Source organism: Microtus oregoni, unplaced genomic scaffold (genome assembly GCF_018167655.1).
Source record: "Microtus oregoni isolate MIOR12 unplaced genomic scaffold, Mior012 000026F_ref0000081, whole genome shotgun sequence".
Lineage (NCBI taxonomy): Eukaryota > Metazoa > Chordata > Mammalia > Rodentia > Cricetidae > Microtus > Microtus oregoni.
Genome location: NW_024543085.1, coordinates 4,471,942 through 4,491,715, shown reverse-complemented (window position 1 = coordinate 4,491,715; position 19,774 = coordinate 4,471,942). Strand labels below are relative to the sequence as shown.

The 19,774-nt window shown below is 39.5% G+C and overlaps 1 long non-coding RNA gene across 1 annotated transcript; it reads left to right on the top strand.

Annotated features, from left to right (window-relative positions):
* The first annotated feature begins 1,736 nt into the window (after positions 1–1,736).
* LOC121463472 lies at positions 1,737–17,960 on the top strand. Its single transcript, XR_005976442.1, has 3 exons — positions 1,737–1,927; positions 15,578–15,671; positions 17,776–17,960. It is a non-coding gene; the product is annotated as an uncharacterized LOC121463472 (long non-coding RNA).
* Positions 17,961–19,774: the final 1,814 nt, after the last annotated feature.

Below are 19,774 nucleotides of genomic sequence, written 5' to 3'. Positions count from 1 at the left end.
ACCAGACTCTCTGAACGTGGCTGACAATGAGGACTGACTGAGAAGCCAAGGACAATGGCACTGAGTTTTGACTCTACTGCATGGATTGGCCTTGTGGGAGACTAGTCTCTTTTGGATGTTCACCTTCCTAGACCTGGATGGAGGGGGGAGGACTTTGGACTTCCCACAGGGCAGGAAACCCTGACTGCTCTTAGGACTGGAGAGGGAGGGGGAGAGGGAGTGGGGGGAGTGAGAGGGAAATGGGAGGAGGGGAGAAGGAGGAAATTTTAAATAAATAAATAAATAAACCCGGAGTTGTGGCTTTTAATAGCTAAACAGAGCTTTACAAAGATAGACTGCAACCTAGAACAGCAAGCCAAATGAAGCCTTTCTGGGTTGCTTTCTGCCAGGCTATTTTATCATAGCAATGGCAATGAAAGTGAGACAAAGTGTTTGTATTATTATTGAGGTTATTTCCTGGAAAATATGTTCCACTTTCTACTTTCTTTCTTTTTTGGTTTTTGAGACAGGGATTCCCCGTAGCTTTGGAGCCTGTCCTGGACCTACCTCTTATAGACCAGGCTGGCCTTGGACTCCAGAGATCTGCCTGCCTCTGCCTCCTGAGTGCTGGGATTAAAGGCGTGCGCCACCATTGTCTGGTTCTACTTTCTAATACACCTTTTCTGTAAAACAACATACCAACTTGTTCATATTTATAGCTACAAATCACTTATGATGATAAAACATATTTCCCAATTCCTTTTTTTTTTTTTTTTATTCTTCTGGCACTGGGGAGTGTGGCACTGAGATACATGGCAAGCCCTTTGTTTACTTTTTATTTGGAGACAGGTTTTCACTAAGTTGCCCAAGCTGATTCTGAGCTCATATTGTAGCCAAGGGTTCCTGCTGCCTCGGCTTCCTGAGTAGCAGGAATTACAGAGCTGGCTCTACTTTCATATTATCTAATAGAGTTGTGCTTGCACTTACAGCTATGCATGCTATATGTATAAGCCTAAGTGGGGCTAATCCATTATACAATGGAAAGATTAAATAACCCATATAAGGCCCCTTTCGGATGCCATAGAGTACAGATTTATGAGCTCTGCAAATACGTATTACCTTTGTGCTTAGTTTAGCTACTAAGTAGTCTCACATCTGCCGTTGTCTGTTTTGTCCATTTGCCACAATTAAAACAAACAAACAAAAAAAAATTATATCTTTTGAGCAACAATAAAACGTTCCATTATTTTTTAACTCGTTTATTTTTACAAACCTGTCAACTAATTACAGCACAAAGCCCCTACCACACACAATCCTAAGACCAAAAGGCACTGAAGAATGGAAAAGTTGGAGGACAGTCAGGATTGTCTAGCATATCTGAGTGACTTGGACTGCTCTGGTCCTGAGTTTCCTATATGTGAAGATATTTAACAGCACGCTCAGGGAATTGCTTTGAGTACTGGGATAATGTATGCTAAGGGCCTGGCACTAAAAAAATGTTACTTACGTTATATGCTTATATAAAATCTTTTTAGATTTCTTTTCTAGGTTATAAGCTAAGTAAAGGTCTCTAGTAATTTTATACACTGTTAATCTTTCGCAGTCAGACAATCTACATGAATAATAAAACGACGGAGCTGTAAAACAAAATCTATACAACAAAGCAGCTCCCTGTTCTGAGTCAGGGGGCCGGCTACACCCGCAGGAAGCGCTGGGCGGACCTCCGACATCCCAGCATTCCTCGCGCTGCCCCGTAGCTCTTCCTGGCTCGTCTCTATGGTTGCGCCGGCGTGGGCCGTCTCGGCGCCCGGCGAGTACTGAGGCTCCCAAGTTTGCGGCGGCTCTGAGCGCGGCGGAGCTCGGTGCGGCGCGATGTCCGAGAAGAAGCAGCCTGTCGACCTGGGTCTCCTGGAAGAGGACGACGAGTTCGAGGAGTTTCCCGCGGAAGGTAACTGCCAGGCCGCGCGCTGGGCCCCGGCCTGGAGTGGGGCGGCGGCGGCGGCGGACCTGCTCGCTGGGCCGGGGCGCGGTCCCGGCGCGGCCTCCGGGTGCGCGGGCCTCGGGGGCCCCCGGAGCGTCGCTTACGGTGCCCAGGGCTCTGTGTCTCGGCCCCGAGAGGGCCAGGTGCAGCCGGGCCCCACGCGGTCTCGTGTGTGGCCTTCTATCTCCAGCCCGGGACTCTGTTTCGCTTCGGCGTCACAGCCTCCCTTTGGTTGTAAACTTCTCCAAAATTCCACAGTTGTCCCAAGGCCGCCAGTGCTGCCTACTCCGAGGGCCGTGGCAATGAGCCCTGCGAAGTAGGAAGGCAGAGTCATGTGTGGTGTACTCAGTACAAATTTTGCCTTCGCGTCCGCATTCTAAATTAACTTCAAAACTAGAGGTGTTGTAGGTATAATACAGCTAGTGTTGGAGCAGGTTGCTATGATCTTGGGAATGTAAGTCCACGCTTTATTAGCACAGTTCCCCTGCCACAAATATAATTGCTGTATCTACTGTTATTCACGTAAGGAAACTGAAGTTTGGAACAATCGAGAAACAGGCCCAGTGTCAACACTATGGAAATGTGGAAGCTGAAATAGGGACCCTCTGTTGCCCCCAAAGCCCTTGCTTCGTGTGTTGAAGCTGTTACCCTTCTGTTTGCTAGATCTCTTTGCCCCCGTACGTTTTCGGAATTGGCTGATTGTTTGGAGTACGATTCCCAAATATTTACCTTGTTTTAAGGAAGTGAGTTCCTGTTGCCTTTCTGAAGAAAATTGTGGTCAGTTGCACATATGGGGCGTCAAGCAATTATCACCTGGCGAAAATTGTAGAAGTTACCCCATCATGATCTCCTGCTGCATAAAACCACATCACGGAAACATCTAGTCTGTTTACTTAGGATGCAGTGTTTTAGTTTTTATGGAAGAGAACATTAGTGTGCATATTACACAGCCTCATAAACCAATTCAGAGCACATTTCCTTCCAGTTAGGCGTCTACAATATATTATGGGATAGTTTACCTTTTGTTTTGGTAATGAATTTATCTGTTCAATGTGGTGTTTTGTTTTCAGGTTCATTAATAATCCTCTAACAGAGCTTGTGGTAGAATTGGCTAAGTGAGGGCAGGATCCAGTTCCCTCCAACTACTTACTTCAGGTGGCCTTTCTTCCTTATTCCATACGAGCTACACTGTTAGAATTTTGATTTACATTGTCTAGTCTAACGTCCCATCCTGAAGCAGTAGAAATCGACATATTCAAAAACAGACCCTTGCCATTTGATGGCCAACTCAAGATCCGAAACGTCTTTCTGACCAATATTCCCAGACAAATTTTTTCCCTTACATTTAGTGTACGTACCTATTTATAACAACTAGTTGAGAACTGGCTAAAGGATTTGAGAGGTAGCTGTCTCCTTATGATGTACTAGATTCTTTACAGCACTTCCGTCAACCGGGCCCACTTGCGAGCAGTAGTCTGCTCAGTGGTCACAGCTGGATTGTGATTAGACATTTCAGTAAAGTTAAGGCAAAGCTTATAAAGATAATAGGATGCGCAAGAGACTTCTGCGAGCATACACACCATGTTATGTATAGCTCTTAGGAATTTGTTGTCTCCGATGTATAGAATCTAGTTTGTTAAGTTATCCTTACATTTAGAATGAGAAATACTTTGAAATGCATTTGTTATGGAAGTGTATGTTTCTTCTCTAGTTACCAGTTAAATTGCCTTTCCTTACTTTTCATTAGGGAGATTTTGCTGTATATAAAGTTATCCCACTGGTGAAACCACTACATATTTACAAATGAAAACTTTTGATTACAAATTAAAAGAAAAATAAAACCTGTAAAAAAATCACCGAAGAGCTTTGTTTCTTTTAGAGTAAACATGATCTTTCATATTTTTCTGTCATCGTGGTATAGATTCTCTGTTGATGCTGAGGTGTACATGGAGCACAAGTCTTTGTTGGCATTCACATTGTCGGGAGAACGTTAGAAACACCTATTAGAATTTGGGTGTTTGGGTTTTCTCTTCAGTTATAAGTTCCCTGATTTGCGTTCATGTACTTTCCCTTTTGAAGATGTATTTGTCCGTGTGGTCGCCCTTTGTGACAAACACACCTACAGACGCCCTACTAGAATAAATGAGCACGGCTCTTGTTAATCCAGTCTGGAGTTCTCTCTGCCATCTGTAGGGCATTTTACTCCTGAGAACTTTGTCAGTCTGAGAGTTCCATAGTAGGGCTGACTATTCTCGGGGTTAACTTGTGTGTGGACTGTACCCAGAAGAGCCTGTCACAGATAAGTCATTGAACTATGTATTCATGGTTTGTTGGGAGTGTTGTTGCTACAGCTCCTCCCAGATAAGAACCTACTGGATGGGATTTCAATTTAGTGATCTTAAAGAAAGGTAAGAAAGCTTAAGTTAATGATTGTATGGAGGCCTCGTTGTTTTGGTGTGAAGTATAACATCTGGAGTGAGTCTCTGAAGGTACAAAGGAACACATGTTCCATTTATCCCTCCAGTTCCCTTGTTTAGTCTGAATCTGTTAAATTGGCAATTCCTTACAATTATTCTAATTGGTGGGTATGTACTATAATGGCCATTAAGTAGGAGCTGTTACAAAATCATGTTTAGAATCTTTGTGGAGTGCAGTCTACACAATTTCTAGTTGTTTATGCTAAGTGAAAATAGACTATAAGAAAGCCATTCAAATTCAAAATTCTGGTAAGACTGGTTTTAATATATTTCTGGAGGCCTTCACAAGGTTACAGGTTTTTTGTTTTTTTTTTTGGTTTTTCGAGACAGGGTTTCTCTGTGGCTTTGGAGCCTGTCCTGGAACTAGCTCTGTAGACCAGGCTGGTCTCGAACTCACAGAGATCCGCCTGCCTCTGCCTCCCGAGTGCTGGGATTAAAGGCGTGCGCCACCATCGCCCGGCTACAAGGTTACAGTTTTAAACCCAGCTAACAACTTTGTCTACAGAACATTTCAAATTTCATTCATCATGCACTTAGGTTGGAGATTATAGAATGAGTTATAAAATTGAAGTTGTTGTATGATTGAGACTTCTAACTACTTTTTCCTTGTTGGACAGATATTGAAAAGATTTTAAAGTATTGTTAATTTCTTTTTATTGACATTTAGAAGTGGATGGTGAAAGAAGGAAGAAGCAGTGGTTGTTCAGATTATTTTATTTATTCTCGTTTTTCCTTTTCCAGAACTAAGATATTTTGTCTTGCTTTTTTAGAATATTTAAGCAAAATTGCCTCAAAGAGCAGTAGGATTAGCAAGAGTTCTGCTGTGTTAACTATTGCTTAATTTTTCTATGATCAGTGATACTCATGTCACTGAAATATTAGCAATACACAACTACCCACCTCTTCATCTTATCCTATTAAATTCCTTGATAAGACCTTGGTATTTGCTAGAGAATGGCGAGAATCTGCTGAGTCATACAGTGGGCTGGTGATCCCTGAAGCTGCTGCTGGGTAACTAAGGCCCTCTCACTGGTGTCTGACAAAGTAAGGCATCCTGTAGAGGTCTCCATATCTGGTGCGTGTTTTAGTGTATCATATTCACATGACTTGCAGAGGTAAAAATGGCCAGCATTTTGTGAGTGGGAGCCAAGGAATTTAAATTAACATAGATGTATTTAAGAAAGACTTGTCATAAGAACAGTACCATTAAAATATTATGAACATTGGATACTAACTACACTAAAGTAATATCAGAAAGATTTTTTAGATGAATATAGGAGGAAGACAGAACAATTGTTGACTACTTTTCATACTCTGTGAGTTGGTTTATGTAGTACCAAAGGGGACTTTGCTGATAACAGTTATTAAATATAATGTAGTCATATAAACAAGATCATCCAACATTTAAGTTAGTTATATGGTGTTGGTATGAAATGAAAATTTGTTTCACTGAAACTGTAAAAGAAGATACCTAATCTACATGGGAAGGTACCTACTGAATGTCTGTTTTTCGAAATTGTATTCAAGGAAGTAAATTTTTGAATTGCATTAATAGCTGTTTGTGGGGGAGGGACATTAAAACCATGTAAATGTTAATTCCAATCCCCAAGTCTTTAATGCATTTATATGCTTATTTTCTCATTTATTTGTATTACTGTGTGCAGATGGACTCTTAATTCAATGAATTATAATTTATTACTTCTATTCTTAACCGCTGGTTGTCCCACAGTTGAATATGGAAAACTCCTTCAAGCTTGTTTTTGTGTGATTTTTGACACGTCCCCATCGTTTTCCCTGATTTTGCTAGTATTTGACACAGATATTTGAAGCTAGTCTTGTATTTTCCTATTTTGTTTGGAATGGAGAACAGAATCTTGATTCCATTTATGATACTGTTTTTAGGGTGTTATTGCTCTCAGTGAAAGGGAACTAGAGAACGTGCTGTGGTGTGTGTGTGTGTGTGTGTGTGTGTGTGTGTGTGTGTGTGTAAAACATCAAGTTCACATAGATCTCTCCACTTGGAATTCAGAACCACAGATTCCCTACTGCTTTTTTCCTTTTCAACATTTATAACTTCTCTAGTAACTTAACACCTGGCTACCATATCTTAAATGTGTTGTCTATTTATTTATTCTCTTTTCTGTTGGCCTGTCAAGTTCTGCCCACCTTATTTGGGCTTAGCATTCTGTATGCCAGGGTACTCTCTCCTCCTCACTCCTTCATTCTCTCCAGGCTGTGTCACACCGACCACATCCTGCCCCATCAGACAGATGTTGTCTTTCATTAGCTTGGCACCTCATCCAAAACTAGGTGTACTTTAAATGTAAACATATTCTCAAATTTTCTTTGAGAAGAGTTATGTGATATATATTACCATTTACAACTTGCAGTAGGTATTAAACATTTTAGTCCTTGTCAGTCTGATGGATGGAGCTGAGATATCATTTTTATTATGGGTCAGTTGCATTTTGTGTGTGTATGTTTGTACATAGTGTGGTGTGTACATATGTACATGTTCATGTGTATATATACATATGGAGGCCTGAAGTTAATGTCAGAGGCTGCCTTCTCCATCTTATGTTTGAAGCCGGGTTTATCAGAGAACCCAGAACAGACAAGTTTGGCAAGGCTAGGTGGCCGGCAAGCCCTCGGGATCTTCTGTGCATGCCACCACACCCAGCTTTCCACATGGGTACCGAGGAGCCAAATTTAGATTTGGATGTTTGCACCAAAGGCATTTTACCCAACTGAGCTATCTCCTAGTCTCTTCTGTTGATTTGCCTGTGACAAACCATTATACCTTTTTTTTTCAATTGCTAGCTTTCATTCTTAGTTTCTTTGCCTATGATTTAGTTTTTTTTTTTAATGTGAAAGATTTTCCTAATTGTATTAGCCTGCTTGGACTTCCAGAAGAAAACACTACAGATTGAATGGCGTAAACAATAAACACATTATTTTCTCACTCTGGTGAGACAGTGCTGATAGTTTCATTTCTGGTCAGGACAGCCTCTCTTTTTTTGTAGTGTAAACCATGTTAGGAGGTTCATACCTTCATAACCTCATTCAGCCCAACACCATGCTATTTATATTATTAATGTAAATTTTAAAGACACACAAGAAGTATATCTGTATATATAGCATACTTTGCATATACATAGCATATGTTGTTTACGGGTGTGTGAAGATAAAAATGAGTAATCCCTGTGGAAGTCAGAGCTAAGACTTGTAAACCAGAATGTTAGGCAGCACAAACAAATTCTTTGTCTTTGAGTACTACTTGATTAACTATTGCAGTGCTTGTGTAGTGAGCATACAACACACAATTATGATTTTCAGTGTTTAACATTACTGTTTGTTAAGCTTTGCTCATTGAAAGATGAATTATGAAAACATTAAAGGGGAAATAAAAGTTGCAAAAGTTTGATGATCTTCTATTGAAGTGTATCTTTATCTAATTTGGTAGCTGTGGTATTGTCTTTATTTTGGAAAAGGTTTCTCTACTTAGATTTCCTACCCCCAACTGTTTTCATAGTTAGCATGTAACAAGTGATATGAACATGATATAAACCTCCTATAAACCTGATACTGAAGGATGGAGAGAGGTAATTTCTTTAGCTGCCATTGCCAATCCTAAATGTTTCACATAGTCTCTTTTACTGTTCATAATAGCTCTATGAAGTGTAGAGTTTTTACTGAGGACTAAGTAAAATAATAATAATAGTAACAACAACCAGGGTCACATTTAGTAGACACTGCACTGAAACAGAATTCACTCTATGCAGAATCTCTGTTTGAATGTGGTAAGGAATATAAATGCTGATAAATTAGGACCAGTGGCTTTGTTGCCAAGTAGAGTACTTTAGTCTTGGGAAATGCCTATCCCAGGGAAAGAATCTCTACGACTTAGTTTCTCCCCTGGACCCTTCATACACATAGCCCTGGTTAAACTTGAACAATTTCGTACAGTCTTTATTATCTGTTGGGCTTCTAGGTGAGATTTCTGTTTCCTTCTTCTGTAGGGTGTGTGTGTTTGTGTGTTGGGATATTAGAACACAACTAATCATAAAGTTCAACAACAGTTCAAAAAAAAAAAAAGAAATTATTTCCATGCATTTAAAACATGAGTTAGCACCATTGGAACAGATACTTGAGATGGAAATGGGGTGAACATTTTGTTCAGTGGCTAAGAGAACCTCTTGCTGAGGACCTAGGTTCAGTTCCTAGCACCCACATGCAGCTCACAACCACCTGTAGCTCCAGTTCCCTGGGGGGGGGGGGTCTGGCCCCTCTTATGACACCAGACATTCATATACATAATTACATTAATCTTTTTAAAAGAGATTGAAATGTAGAGAGGGATAAGTAAAGGCTTGGTGGTGAATATACATACGTATGTGTTATGAGCTAGAACCGGTTGGATAGGTGAAGGCATTTGCTCTGCAAATTTGAGTTGGAGCCGGTGTGAAGGTGGAATGAGAGGTGGATCCAACAAGTTGTCCTAAGTTGTCTTCTGGCCTCTACCTAACATGGCATGTTTCTTTGCTCCCCTCCACCCAATAATTTTTTAAAGCTAGGATTTGTATACACAGGTAGCTAGAGACTGATCTTGGGAATCTTTAAGGCATAACTATTTTGGACTTAATTCTTAAATAGATTTCAAGTTGTTGGGAGTTGGGGGTTGTTTTTTAAATTGATTTTTGCTTTTGAGAGTGCATGTGGGTTTTATATGGGCAGTAATCTATTGGGACCTATTAAACAGCAGAATTAATTTACAAAGGTAGGGACCAAAGTCAGGTAGACCAAGTAGTAAATTTTGTTGAAATAACTCAGAAGGGTTTTATGGGTTATTAGTAGTGAAGTGGAATGATAGTGCCTGAATAACAGGAAGACAAATTGATTAACTCTGGACTGCTTGTTATATATGGCGTGGTAGGAGTACTAGGAGATGAGGGATTTTGATTTTGCACTTTGAGTCTAGGAAATGGATGATGGTGCCCAGGTTGGGTAGTGCTGAGCAGTGAGAAGCAGGGTCAAAACAAGGTAAGATTTTTAAGTCGTAAGGGCATTTTTAGAGTAATGATTTTCGGCAACTCTATCAAATTAAACAAAATTGAAGGTACTGATAATAAAAACAATGATGTGGAAACATTTTGCAAATAAAATACACGTGATGAAAAGAATTGGGTTTGAATTGGTTTTTTTAAAGGATAATTAGGGATAACTCTAATGGTTATAGGTTACTTTGAGCATTAGTTTTAGACTTATGTTCAGTGGCCTGGCAGCACCACCATTTATGGATTGCCTTTTACTCTGAAGCTCTCCTTTGACAGCAGTTAAGAGGAAGTGTGGGGAACAGTGGTGCCGTGCTAGACAGAAGTTTCTTGTCTGCTAAGCAGACATTAGATCTATGGAATGCAGTGCAGATGTGTTTGCATTGATAGCCTTTAGAAAGCAAAGTTCTGGGAAGAACCCATGTACTTGGAAGTGGAGAGTTGCTGTGGCTCCAGCTCCCTTGTGTCAGAGTTCCTGTTCTCACTTGATAGTAAGTGCGAGTTGGTGTGTTTTCATCATGTAATGCTCTGCATATGCATGTATGATAAAATTCATTGATAAAACTCAGTTTCATTTTTGAGAATTTCATAGAACATGTTCTGATTGCATTCACAGCTCCCTGTTCCTCCCACTAGCTACTTCCAGGTCATTCCTCCTCCCTCTGTCCTCCAACTTTGTGTTCTGTCTCTCTCAAAAAAGCCTGCTGAGTTCATTTTGTGCTGCTCAAATACATGCTCACGGTATGAAGACTTCCATTGCAGTGTAGTGTACCTACCAGGAGCCACACCCTTAAAAAACCTGACTTCTCCTCCAGAAGGCATCGACTGGCCGTAGTTCCCTAGTTAGAGCTGGAGACCCATGAATCCCTTCATGCTGGAATGCTCACTGACTTGATCTTGTGTAAGGCTTGTGAAGGCAACCTCACCAGCTGGGAGTTCATAACTACAGTAGGCCATTATATCCAGTAGCTGACTATTAAAAAACATTTTTTAATCTGGAGGCAAATAAATTGAAGTAAAAAGCTATAATTATTTAATTGATCACAATTCTGGCAGTACATTGAAGTTGAAGGTTAAACTGTATATTCATTTATATATTAAAGGACATCGTTAGACATTAATAATGCATCTGTTTTAGTTAGGATTTCTATTGCTGTGATGAGACATTTTGACCATGACACTCTTATGAAGGAAAAACATTAAATTGGGGTGGGGGGGGGCTTACATTTTCAGAGGAAAGGATACCAAGGAATGAGCTGACATGGTAGCTAGCTAGGTCTGTGAGTGGCATTTGCCACCATGCCTGACAGCCTGACATGGGAGAAGGAGAAAGCCAACTTCTGTGAGTAGTCTTATGGCCTCCACATGTATCCCATGGCATGTGCACCCGCGCACATAAATCACCAAGGAAACAGCTGCTTTCATGAATCCTCAAGCCTTCCTTGCTTTTGAGACAGTTTCTTTTCCGAAGAACTGTATTTCTGCCCTTTCCTCTTTGTCCTACTAAAGCATGAGGTGCCTGTTTAAAGAAGGGAGAGGTAGGTGCTTTATTCTTAAGCCAAGTGCTCTTCTTACTCAGTTTGCTACATTAGAAACTACATCATCCTAAAGAAAAAGACACATAGGGTAAGAAGTTTGCCTTTTTTAGAGAAGCATTGCACTTCATAAAACAAATCACTGACTCAGTCATGTTTCTTGCCGCTGATTTTCTGCAGCATTTGGTTACAAATTAACAAGCTTTTCCCTCACAAAATTAAAAGAAGTAAAACCATCATGGAGACATTTGAATGACACCAAGTAATAACAATATTGAAATCAACATTTTGAATCAAATAATAATTTAGATTAAAAGTTTCTGGAACCCTATAATTTTCGTGTTTCTAAAAAGGCAATTGCTTCAGAAGACAATTAAGGTTTTGCAGTGTTCTTAAAAGACTTCATAAGCTTTCTCCAAAAAGTATTATATTTTTATTTTTTTATGTTTTTAACTTGCCTCTTTCCACACATGATCATTTCCTTTTTAGGGACTGGTGCGAATGGAAACCACTCACTTAATAGGAAATTATTTAGTTGGAAGTGTTTCAGGCCTGTTGTTTCAGTGCCTTGCAGATTCTACCATGTGGTTTTAGTGACAGATCACCCCCATTTTCTCAAAAACTGTTAGGTCTTTGTTCATATTATTGTTTGGCTAATTTTGTTTTTAAACTTTAAACTCCCTTTCGTATAACTTATAAAATTTCCTAAAAGTATATTAACAGATTTTGACCTTTCCTGTTTCTGTTCTCTACCCAAACAGCCTATTTACAACAGGATTTTAAGACTAGAGGCATGGGGATTGATTCTTAAGTGACTATCTTTTGATGAGGCAGCCTTTTCATCTGCTTTTGATTGTGGTGATGATTATTCTCAAGCCAAAAGGGAAATGTAGAGTGATCTTTAAGACCCTTCTAGTTCCAGATATCAGTAGTTTTTAAATAGTCATGTCCTGACCATTTTATAAAATCTTGTTTTATAAATTTGTTATAAGCCAGTTTAATGAAGGAGTCGCTTTTGAATTTTAGTAAGAAAGGGTTTAGCATTACCATTTCTTTTGGGGGAATTAGTTAAGTTACTGAATGGCCAGAAAACTAGTAAGTCCAGAGGGAATATGGAGGAAAGGAATACTTTCCGCCGATAGGATAATTAATCCAATTGTTCTGCTACAAGGTTTACAGTCATGAACCTAGGCTTTTTAAGGGTTTCTTGTATTTTAATTGAAAAATTAAAGCCATCGCATTGATCTCTGGTGATTTAGAGAAACATGTACTGTCTGAAATGAAGATCTTTAAACATAGTTACTTCTTATTATGTGCCTGTGTAAATAGGCGCCACATGCATGTAGGTGCCCACAGAGGATGCCAGATTCCCTGGAGCTGGGGTTTCTGTTGGTTATGAGTTGTGGGTGCTGGAATCCAAACTTGGCTCTTCTAAAAGAACTATAAGCACTCACTGTTGAGCATGGCTTCAGATTTGATCTTCCTGTTTTAAATAAAATTCGATCTTAGCATCTGTTGCCACTTTCATGTAATAGTTTTCTCTGTGTCGTTAATAATGCAGTGATAGTCCATGAAGGAAATCTCGCCCATATTAACTTAGTCGAATTTAGGGCAGGGAGAAGATAAATAACTTTAAATATTTAGTTATTAAAACTGGAAAATGCTTTGTGGTGGTGGCACACACCTTTAGTCCCAGCACTTGGAATATCTGTGTTCTAGGACAGCCAGAGCTACATAGAGGAACCCTGTCTCGGAAAACAAAGAAACTGGGAAGGATGTGACTGTGGTAGTTGAAGAAGGAAGACTAGCTTAGATGCCTTCCAAATTTCTGTTCTTTGCTGGTTCTTCTTTCCATTTTTACACCAGAAAAATTTAAGTATATAACTGTAATAAAATACCCTTGTGGACACTACTGTTGAATATTTTGAATCTATTACATATGTACATAGAAAGCCTAAATTGTACCTTTGTTATTTATTTTCTGAGATTTGTGTTATTTTTTCCGCATCGACAGAGCAGCTTACAGAAGGAAAATTTTATTCTGACTCACAGATTCAGGGACATGTCAGCCCATCACAGCAGGGAGAGCCTGGCACCTGATGCATGATGTAGAGCTTGTTCACTTGATTGTAATTACAAAAGGTAGAGAACTCCACTGGGCTAGCTTCCAAAATCTACCCTTAGTGATGTGCTTACACCAGCCAGACTTACCTACTAGAAGCTCTGCAGCCTTCAGAATAGTGTCACAGGCCACACACCAACATTTAAACATAAGATATTTCAAATTCAAGTCATAAGATTTAAATCTTCATAGCTGTTCCTCCCTTTATTGAAAATAGATTTTTTTTCACACATAATATATCCTGATTATGGTTTCTCCTCCTTATACTCCTCCCAGTTCTTTCTCAACTTCTATCTGATCAGTTGTGTAATAGTCTCCATCTATTGAAAAGCAAAATTTCCGTGACGAAGAGTAAGAACTTATCTGTGGGTACATGGATAAATATTTAGAATGTAGTTAACAGTTGTGCTGATTTAGTAAAGTAGTAGCTATAGGTCCTCCTCCAAGATCCATGACCTCACTATCACTAGTCCTGGGTAGTTGGCTAAATTTGCAATACAAGGTATGATCCTCCCGCCCCCTCCCCCCCTCCCCCCCCCATTCAGCAAGCCTTAAGTCCAATTAGAGAATAAATGGTTTTCCATCGAACTATGCATGCCACCACTGCAACGTTAGTGTATAGTATGCTGCTCATCATTGTGGTTCAGAGGCACCATAGCTGGGTAGGACTGTTGTTGGTTGCTTTCCTTCGGAAGGCTTGCATGGTGCCTTCCGGTACCATGATATCTAGTCCTCAGGGGCTTACAGATCTCATCCAGTTCAAAATCTCTGGTCCATGTTTCCCAAATGCATGGTGTCTTTAGCAGTAGGGACTTACCGTGTCTAGTGTGGATGTTTGTTTTAGATTAAAGGTCATAGGAATAAAAGAGCAACTTGAGAATTATTTTAGGGGCTAAATAAGCAGAATTTGATGTATCTATAAAAAAGAAATTTTAGAATGATTCCTGTGCTTTTCCTTCTTTAGGCCAGTAAGTTGGATTTGTGTCTAGAGTCAGTTATTTGTAGAATTAGAAGGTGTAAAGGATAGTTCCACAGTGGAGCTGTATTTGGAAGGGCAGATCAGAGATGCAGTTTCTAATTCAGGCATTCCATGAGGTAGTGTTCAAAAGCATAAAGGAAAGGAAATTTGGGGTACCTTATATTTCATTGTATGACTCTTTCTGACTAATTAACTAAATATTTGCTTGTAATGAAGCTATCTAATTGATTAGTCCTTCGCTTGACTACTGAGTTGCTTTAGAGCTTGTGCTGTTGGTATTATTTTAGCAGTAGATATTTTTGTAAAAGTGTGTATGCATACGTACATATGGATATGTATACACATGTGTGCAGAGGCCAGAGGTGAATGTCAGCAGTCTTTCTCCTAACTCCATCAACTCTCACAGGACCTTTTTCCATTGCAGGCAGCTGCCCCGCTGGGTACTGGGAATCTGAACCCAGTTCCTTACGCTCGCACACTTTACTGAGCAACCTCTCCAACCCTCTATAGATATTAACCCTCTACAAGAATGTCTAGAGATATTTACACGCGTGTTTTTCTCTGAGGAAAGCTGAAATCTAGCTGTCTAAGTCTGTCCTTTAAAGCCAAAGGAGGGAGGAAAAAGAAAAGAACGTATTAAGTAGAACAGCACCACTCTCCCCTGTGCATATTTATGTTTTCCTTCTGGAAAAGACAAGTGGGACTTCCTGATGCGCATCTGTAATCTTAGTAGTTGGAATATGGAAGCAGGAAGATCAATAATGTAAGGCCATCCTCCTGCACAGTGAGTTTAACACCAGTCATGATTTGTATGAAATCTTGTCTTAAAAAAATTGTAAATTTTATGTTGCTTTTTATTTACTGACATTTAGTGGTGGGTTATAATTTGAATTGGTTTCCTTTTGGTTCTTTGAGAATTCCATTCAGTGTCTTTTAATCCTATTCACTTCTTCCCCAAAATTCCTCCCAGATTCTGCTCCCTTCGCTACCCACTCCCAACTTTGTGTCTTTTAACCCCCAATCCATCGAGTCCAATCTGTGCTTCCCATATATAATACTGAATGTGTGGCCTTCCCCTGGAGCCTGATCCACTTACTGTAGGGTCTTAAAGAAAAACGGAGGCTTGCTGTCAGAGCAGCTCTCAGTTGCCAGTAGCTCCTTAGCTAGGCGTAGGAACTTGGTCCACATCCCTTCTCCATGCTGGGATTTGAGCTTGCACGAGGCTGGTGTGTGCTGACAAAATCATTGTGTGTCCCTGCCCTGTTGAGCAGGAGAAAATGAGAACAAGATAGCAAAAGATTCGAGATTTGTAGAGGAAGATAACAATTTTTCTTAGGTAACAGTGTTAGCTGTTTTGTGAGTTGTGAGGATATTTAATGGCAAATTCTCTGAAGCTTTTATACTTTGGGAAATAATGTTTGAGAAATACTTAGGCATCTGTTTCCATTTTTAGACTGGGCTGGCTTAGATGAAGATGAAGATGCTCATGTCTGGGAGGATAATTGGGATGATGACAATGTAGAAGATGACTTCTCCAATCAGTTACGGTAGGTTTTCAGCCAGATTTTTATTAAAGATAAGTATTAATTTTAAGCATGGAATGTACAGCGTACATAGATAGCTGTCCTCTTAGAACTTTTGAGATGGTTTTTTCATTATGTAAAATAAGACATTTCCTTCACCCTTTGGATTTCTAAACAGGAGTATTTCAGGAAAGTGCATACACCTTTTGTTCCTTCTAAGAAGGTAGTTAAATAAAAGCGTATTTGCTCTTGTTCATGAACTTGATCCTGTCAACATTTTTTTTCACCCAGTATTGAATAACTGGGTCGAAATTAGAATCATAGATCTAATTGGGGAGCTCATTTATTTATTTTTTTTTATAAATTTATTTATTAAGGATTTCTGCCTCCTCCCTGCCACCGCCTCCCATTTCCCTCCCCCTCCCCCAGTCAAGTCCCCCTCCCTCATCAGCTTGATTTAATGATCCTCAAATTTGGAGATTGGAGTTGTATAGTGGCCTAATATATTCAAGAATAAATTCACCCAAGTTTCCTATTTTAGATATTTCATATAAATGTTATTATACAAGATATGTACTTGTGTATCCACATTCTTCCTCTTAGTATAATCTTTCCCAAATTAAAAAATATGGTAGTGTATAGAAGTACATTATTCTTTTTCATAATTTAATAATTCTCTAATGTAAGATATATCATTTTATGTATTTGTCAGTTTGTGGACATTTCTACTTTTTATATGCCGTATATGCTGCACACTCACCCATATGTGCATGTATTTGAGCATGTATATGTGCATGTATTTGAGCACGTATTTTCAGGTTTGGGGACTATGAAGTGACATTTCTAGGTTGTATGCTAATTTTCTGTTTTAACATTTTGAAGAACTGTCAGACAGGTCTGTAGTCACTGGAAAGGTTTCCCAGTAGCAATGTACAAATATAATATTGTTCGATTATTGTTTTAGTGAAAGCCATGAAGCACAGTCTCCTTGGAACTTGGGCTTTCATTTCCCAGTGTGCTTCTTGACCACACGTATTTTTGGGGTGAGGGAAGTCTATTCAAGTCCTCTTTTTTGTTGTTGAATTGAGACCTACTTTGCATATTCTTGGTATTAAGATCTTGTTAGGTATTCTGCTAGGTTGTCTTTTTTAATTTGTTAATTGCAAAATTTTAAATTTTGGTGATCAAGTTTGTTTATTGTTACTTACACGTTGGGTATCAGATTTAGAAACTCATTACCAAATTCCAGATAAGGAAGGTTTATTCATGTGTCTTTGTGGAAGAATTTTATAGCTTAGCTCTTCTTCAGCCTGAATGGATTTTAACATGTAACGTGGGTGCAGCTCACTTTTCCACGTGAGCATCCGGGTCTCCATTTGTTAGACAGCGGCCAGTGTCCTTCCTGTATGCAGCAGTATTGTGCTTGGGGTGATTGCATCATTGGTAAAACTTTGATACTGGTATGAGCTTTGTAGAGCTCAGAATTTTCTTAGAGCAGAAGTATCTAAGGATACTGCTGAAGGCAGTGTGCCGACTCTGCATGCATGAGGCGCTGACTCAGTCCTTGTCTCCACCTAAACAAACGAGCAACAGAAATTTATAGTTCGGGGTTGGGAAGATGGTGCACGCTGGTGTAGACACTTGTTCCTCTTGAGGTGAATTTCTAGCACCCACATGGTGGCTTACAACCATTCAGCGCTCGCCTGATTTCTGTGTGCAGTAAGCACACAGGCAGGACGCACATGCATGTAGGCAAAGCATTCATACACTTAAATAAATCTAAAAGTATGTTTGCACTATATTAAAATATACATTAGAAATAGAACATTAGTATAATATTTGTAAGGTTCTTGTAGAATAGTAGAAAAGTCTCATTCTATAAGTAGGTTCATATATGAGAAAATTAATGAAAATTACAAGTAATGATACGACAAACAATTTTTTAATTACTATATTGATTGATACCCAATTTCCTTCTTATGGTTTCATTTTAGAGACTAAAATAAATTTGGTAATGTTCTAAGTTAGTGACCCAATCTAAATTGATTTATTCTATTCTGTCTTAGAAACAGCTGTGTCTTTGAATTCTCAGAGGGAATGCTAATGCTGCCCTTGTCTTGTGTTTCAGTGCTGAGCTTGAGAAGCACGGGTACAAGATGGAAACGTCATAGCATCCAGGAAGCAAGAACCTCAACATGGACTGTGGGCTAAATTCTAGGACAGGGAGCAAGGAAGGGATACTTTAAAGTTATTTCATTATCTGCTTGGATTTATTTTTGTTTTATAACAAAATAAATAAATGTTTTGATCTAATCTTTTTGGTTCAGATGTCTTGATCTTTTGCCTCTGTTCCTTTATATTCATGGTTTTCAAAAGACGTATTGACATACTAAAGGTCCACATTATAACATTTTTTAATATTAATTGAGGCTCAGATGTTGTGATTCATCAGATCTCCAGCTCAGCACCTTTCTTGAAATCAATGAAATCTCAGTTCAGTTTTATAAGATACTTCATTTACATCACCTTAAACTTTAATGTCTTCTGTCTTTTGATAGTGTAGGCAACATTACTAAATTTATTTATAAGGGGGGTCTTCAAAACCTGTGGTTTTAGAATATTAATCATTTTAAATCTGTAATTTACTTAGTTCTGAGCCAGTAATCTTCCTAATGGTTGGTAGTGTCCATTGGCTATTTGGTCACAGTTTTAAGAATATTTCTGTTACAATTGGGAAAGTGGGTCCTGGATACGTTAGCAATATTGGTGTATTCTCAGCTACTGCATAATTCATGTCACACACAGAGTTTCTGGAAAATTATTACTGTTGCTCTGCCTACTGTTTGGGAGATTTAATTTGGTGTATAACAGGACTCATTGAAACTGGCAAATGATGGAATGGAATAAAGAACAAAAAAGAATTTGGACAGAGTAAATGCCATGTACATAGAGCTAGTATTTTCTGCAAAAGTGGTGTCTGTTACCCAATGGATGTGCCCTGCCTGGCTGTTACTTAAGTACTGTTCAGGTAGCTCCTGTGCTGGCAAGTCAGCCAGCGGGTGAGTGCTTCCAGCTCGGTCCAGCCTCCTTTCTCCATGAACTGAAGTATTTTCTGTAGTAGAGAATTATTGTCTAAACCCACAACTAGCAATAACTGGGACAGTTTCTGGCTCATCGGGACTTTGTGGCCAGTAGCTAACCCGTAGGGAGGTGGCCCACTTTTAGCGCTCTTGATTTTCACCAGCAACTGCATGGCTCCAGGGAATATCCTTCCCTCTTAAGTGTCCTGCTTCAGATGCCTTAATTGCTGTTTTTACTGTCCTTCCAACTGCTTTCCCAAACCTCTAAGGTGTTTTAAGGTTCTGCATCATAGAATGAAACCTGTTGGCAGGGCCTACTCACAGCATGCTGAGGAGACAGCTACGGGGATCTTCCTAGGATGCCCTACTCTCTGAGGGCTTTAACTTGTACATCCCCCCCTCAGCAGGAACACCTACTTCAGCACATTATCCTGTACCACATGGGGAAAGGCAGCCGTTGGAAATGTCCCTGTATAAACTCCACCTCAAGCAGGTCAGCCTCAGTTGCAGGGCTCAGCATTCATTTTGGAAGCCATGCAATCACTCCCCTCCAGGTCATCTTTGGATTTGCTTTTTTATGTCTTAGTTTGTAAGTTTTTACTGTATTCCAGGAGAAAACCATATGCTACCCTGCCCTTTCCAAGTAAACAGGAGCAATATATCCCTCCTTTTAGGCCAGTGGTCTTCAACCTCTGGGTCATGACCCCTTTAGGGCTTGAATGACCCATTTTTCATGGGGGTCACCTGGGACCATCAGAAAACATGGATATTTACTATTCCTAACACTAGCAAAATTAAAGTTATGAGGTAGCAATGGAAATAATTTATGGTTGGGCTCACCACAGCATGAGGAACTGTATTAAAGGACTGCAGCATTAGGAAGGTTGGGAACCACTGCTTTAGGTAGAACATTGTCAATTTGTAGTATCCTCAGTCCACTGTCATGTCATGTTAGAGATTGGTTTTGGGTCTTCCAGCCACTTACTGTGTCTTCTCAGGCACTTACCTCTAAATCCTAGCTTACATCTAGTCTGCCTTGAGTTTTTT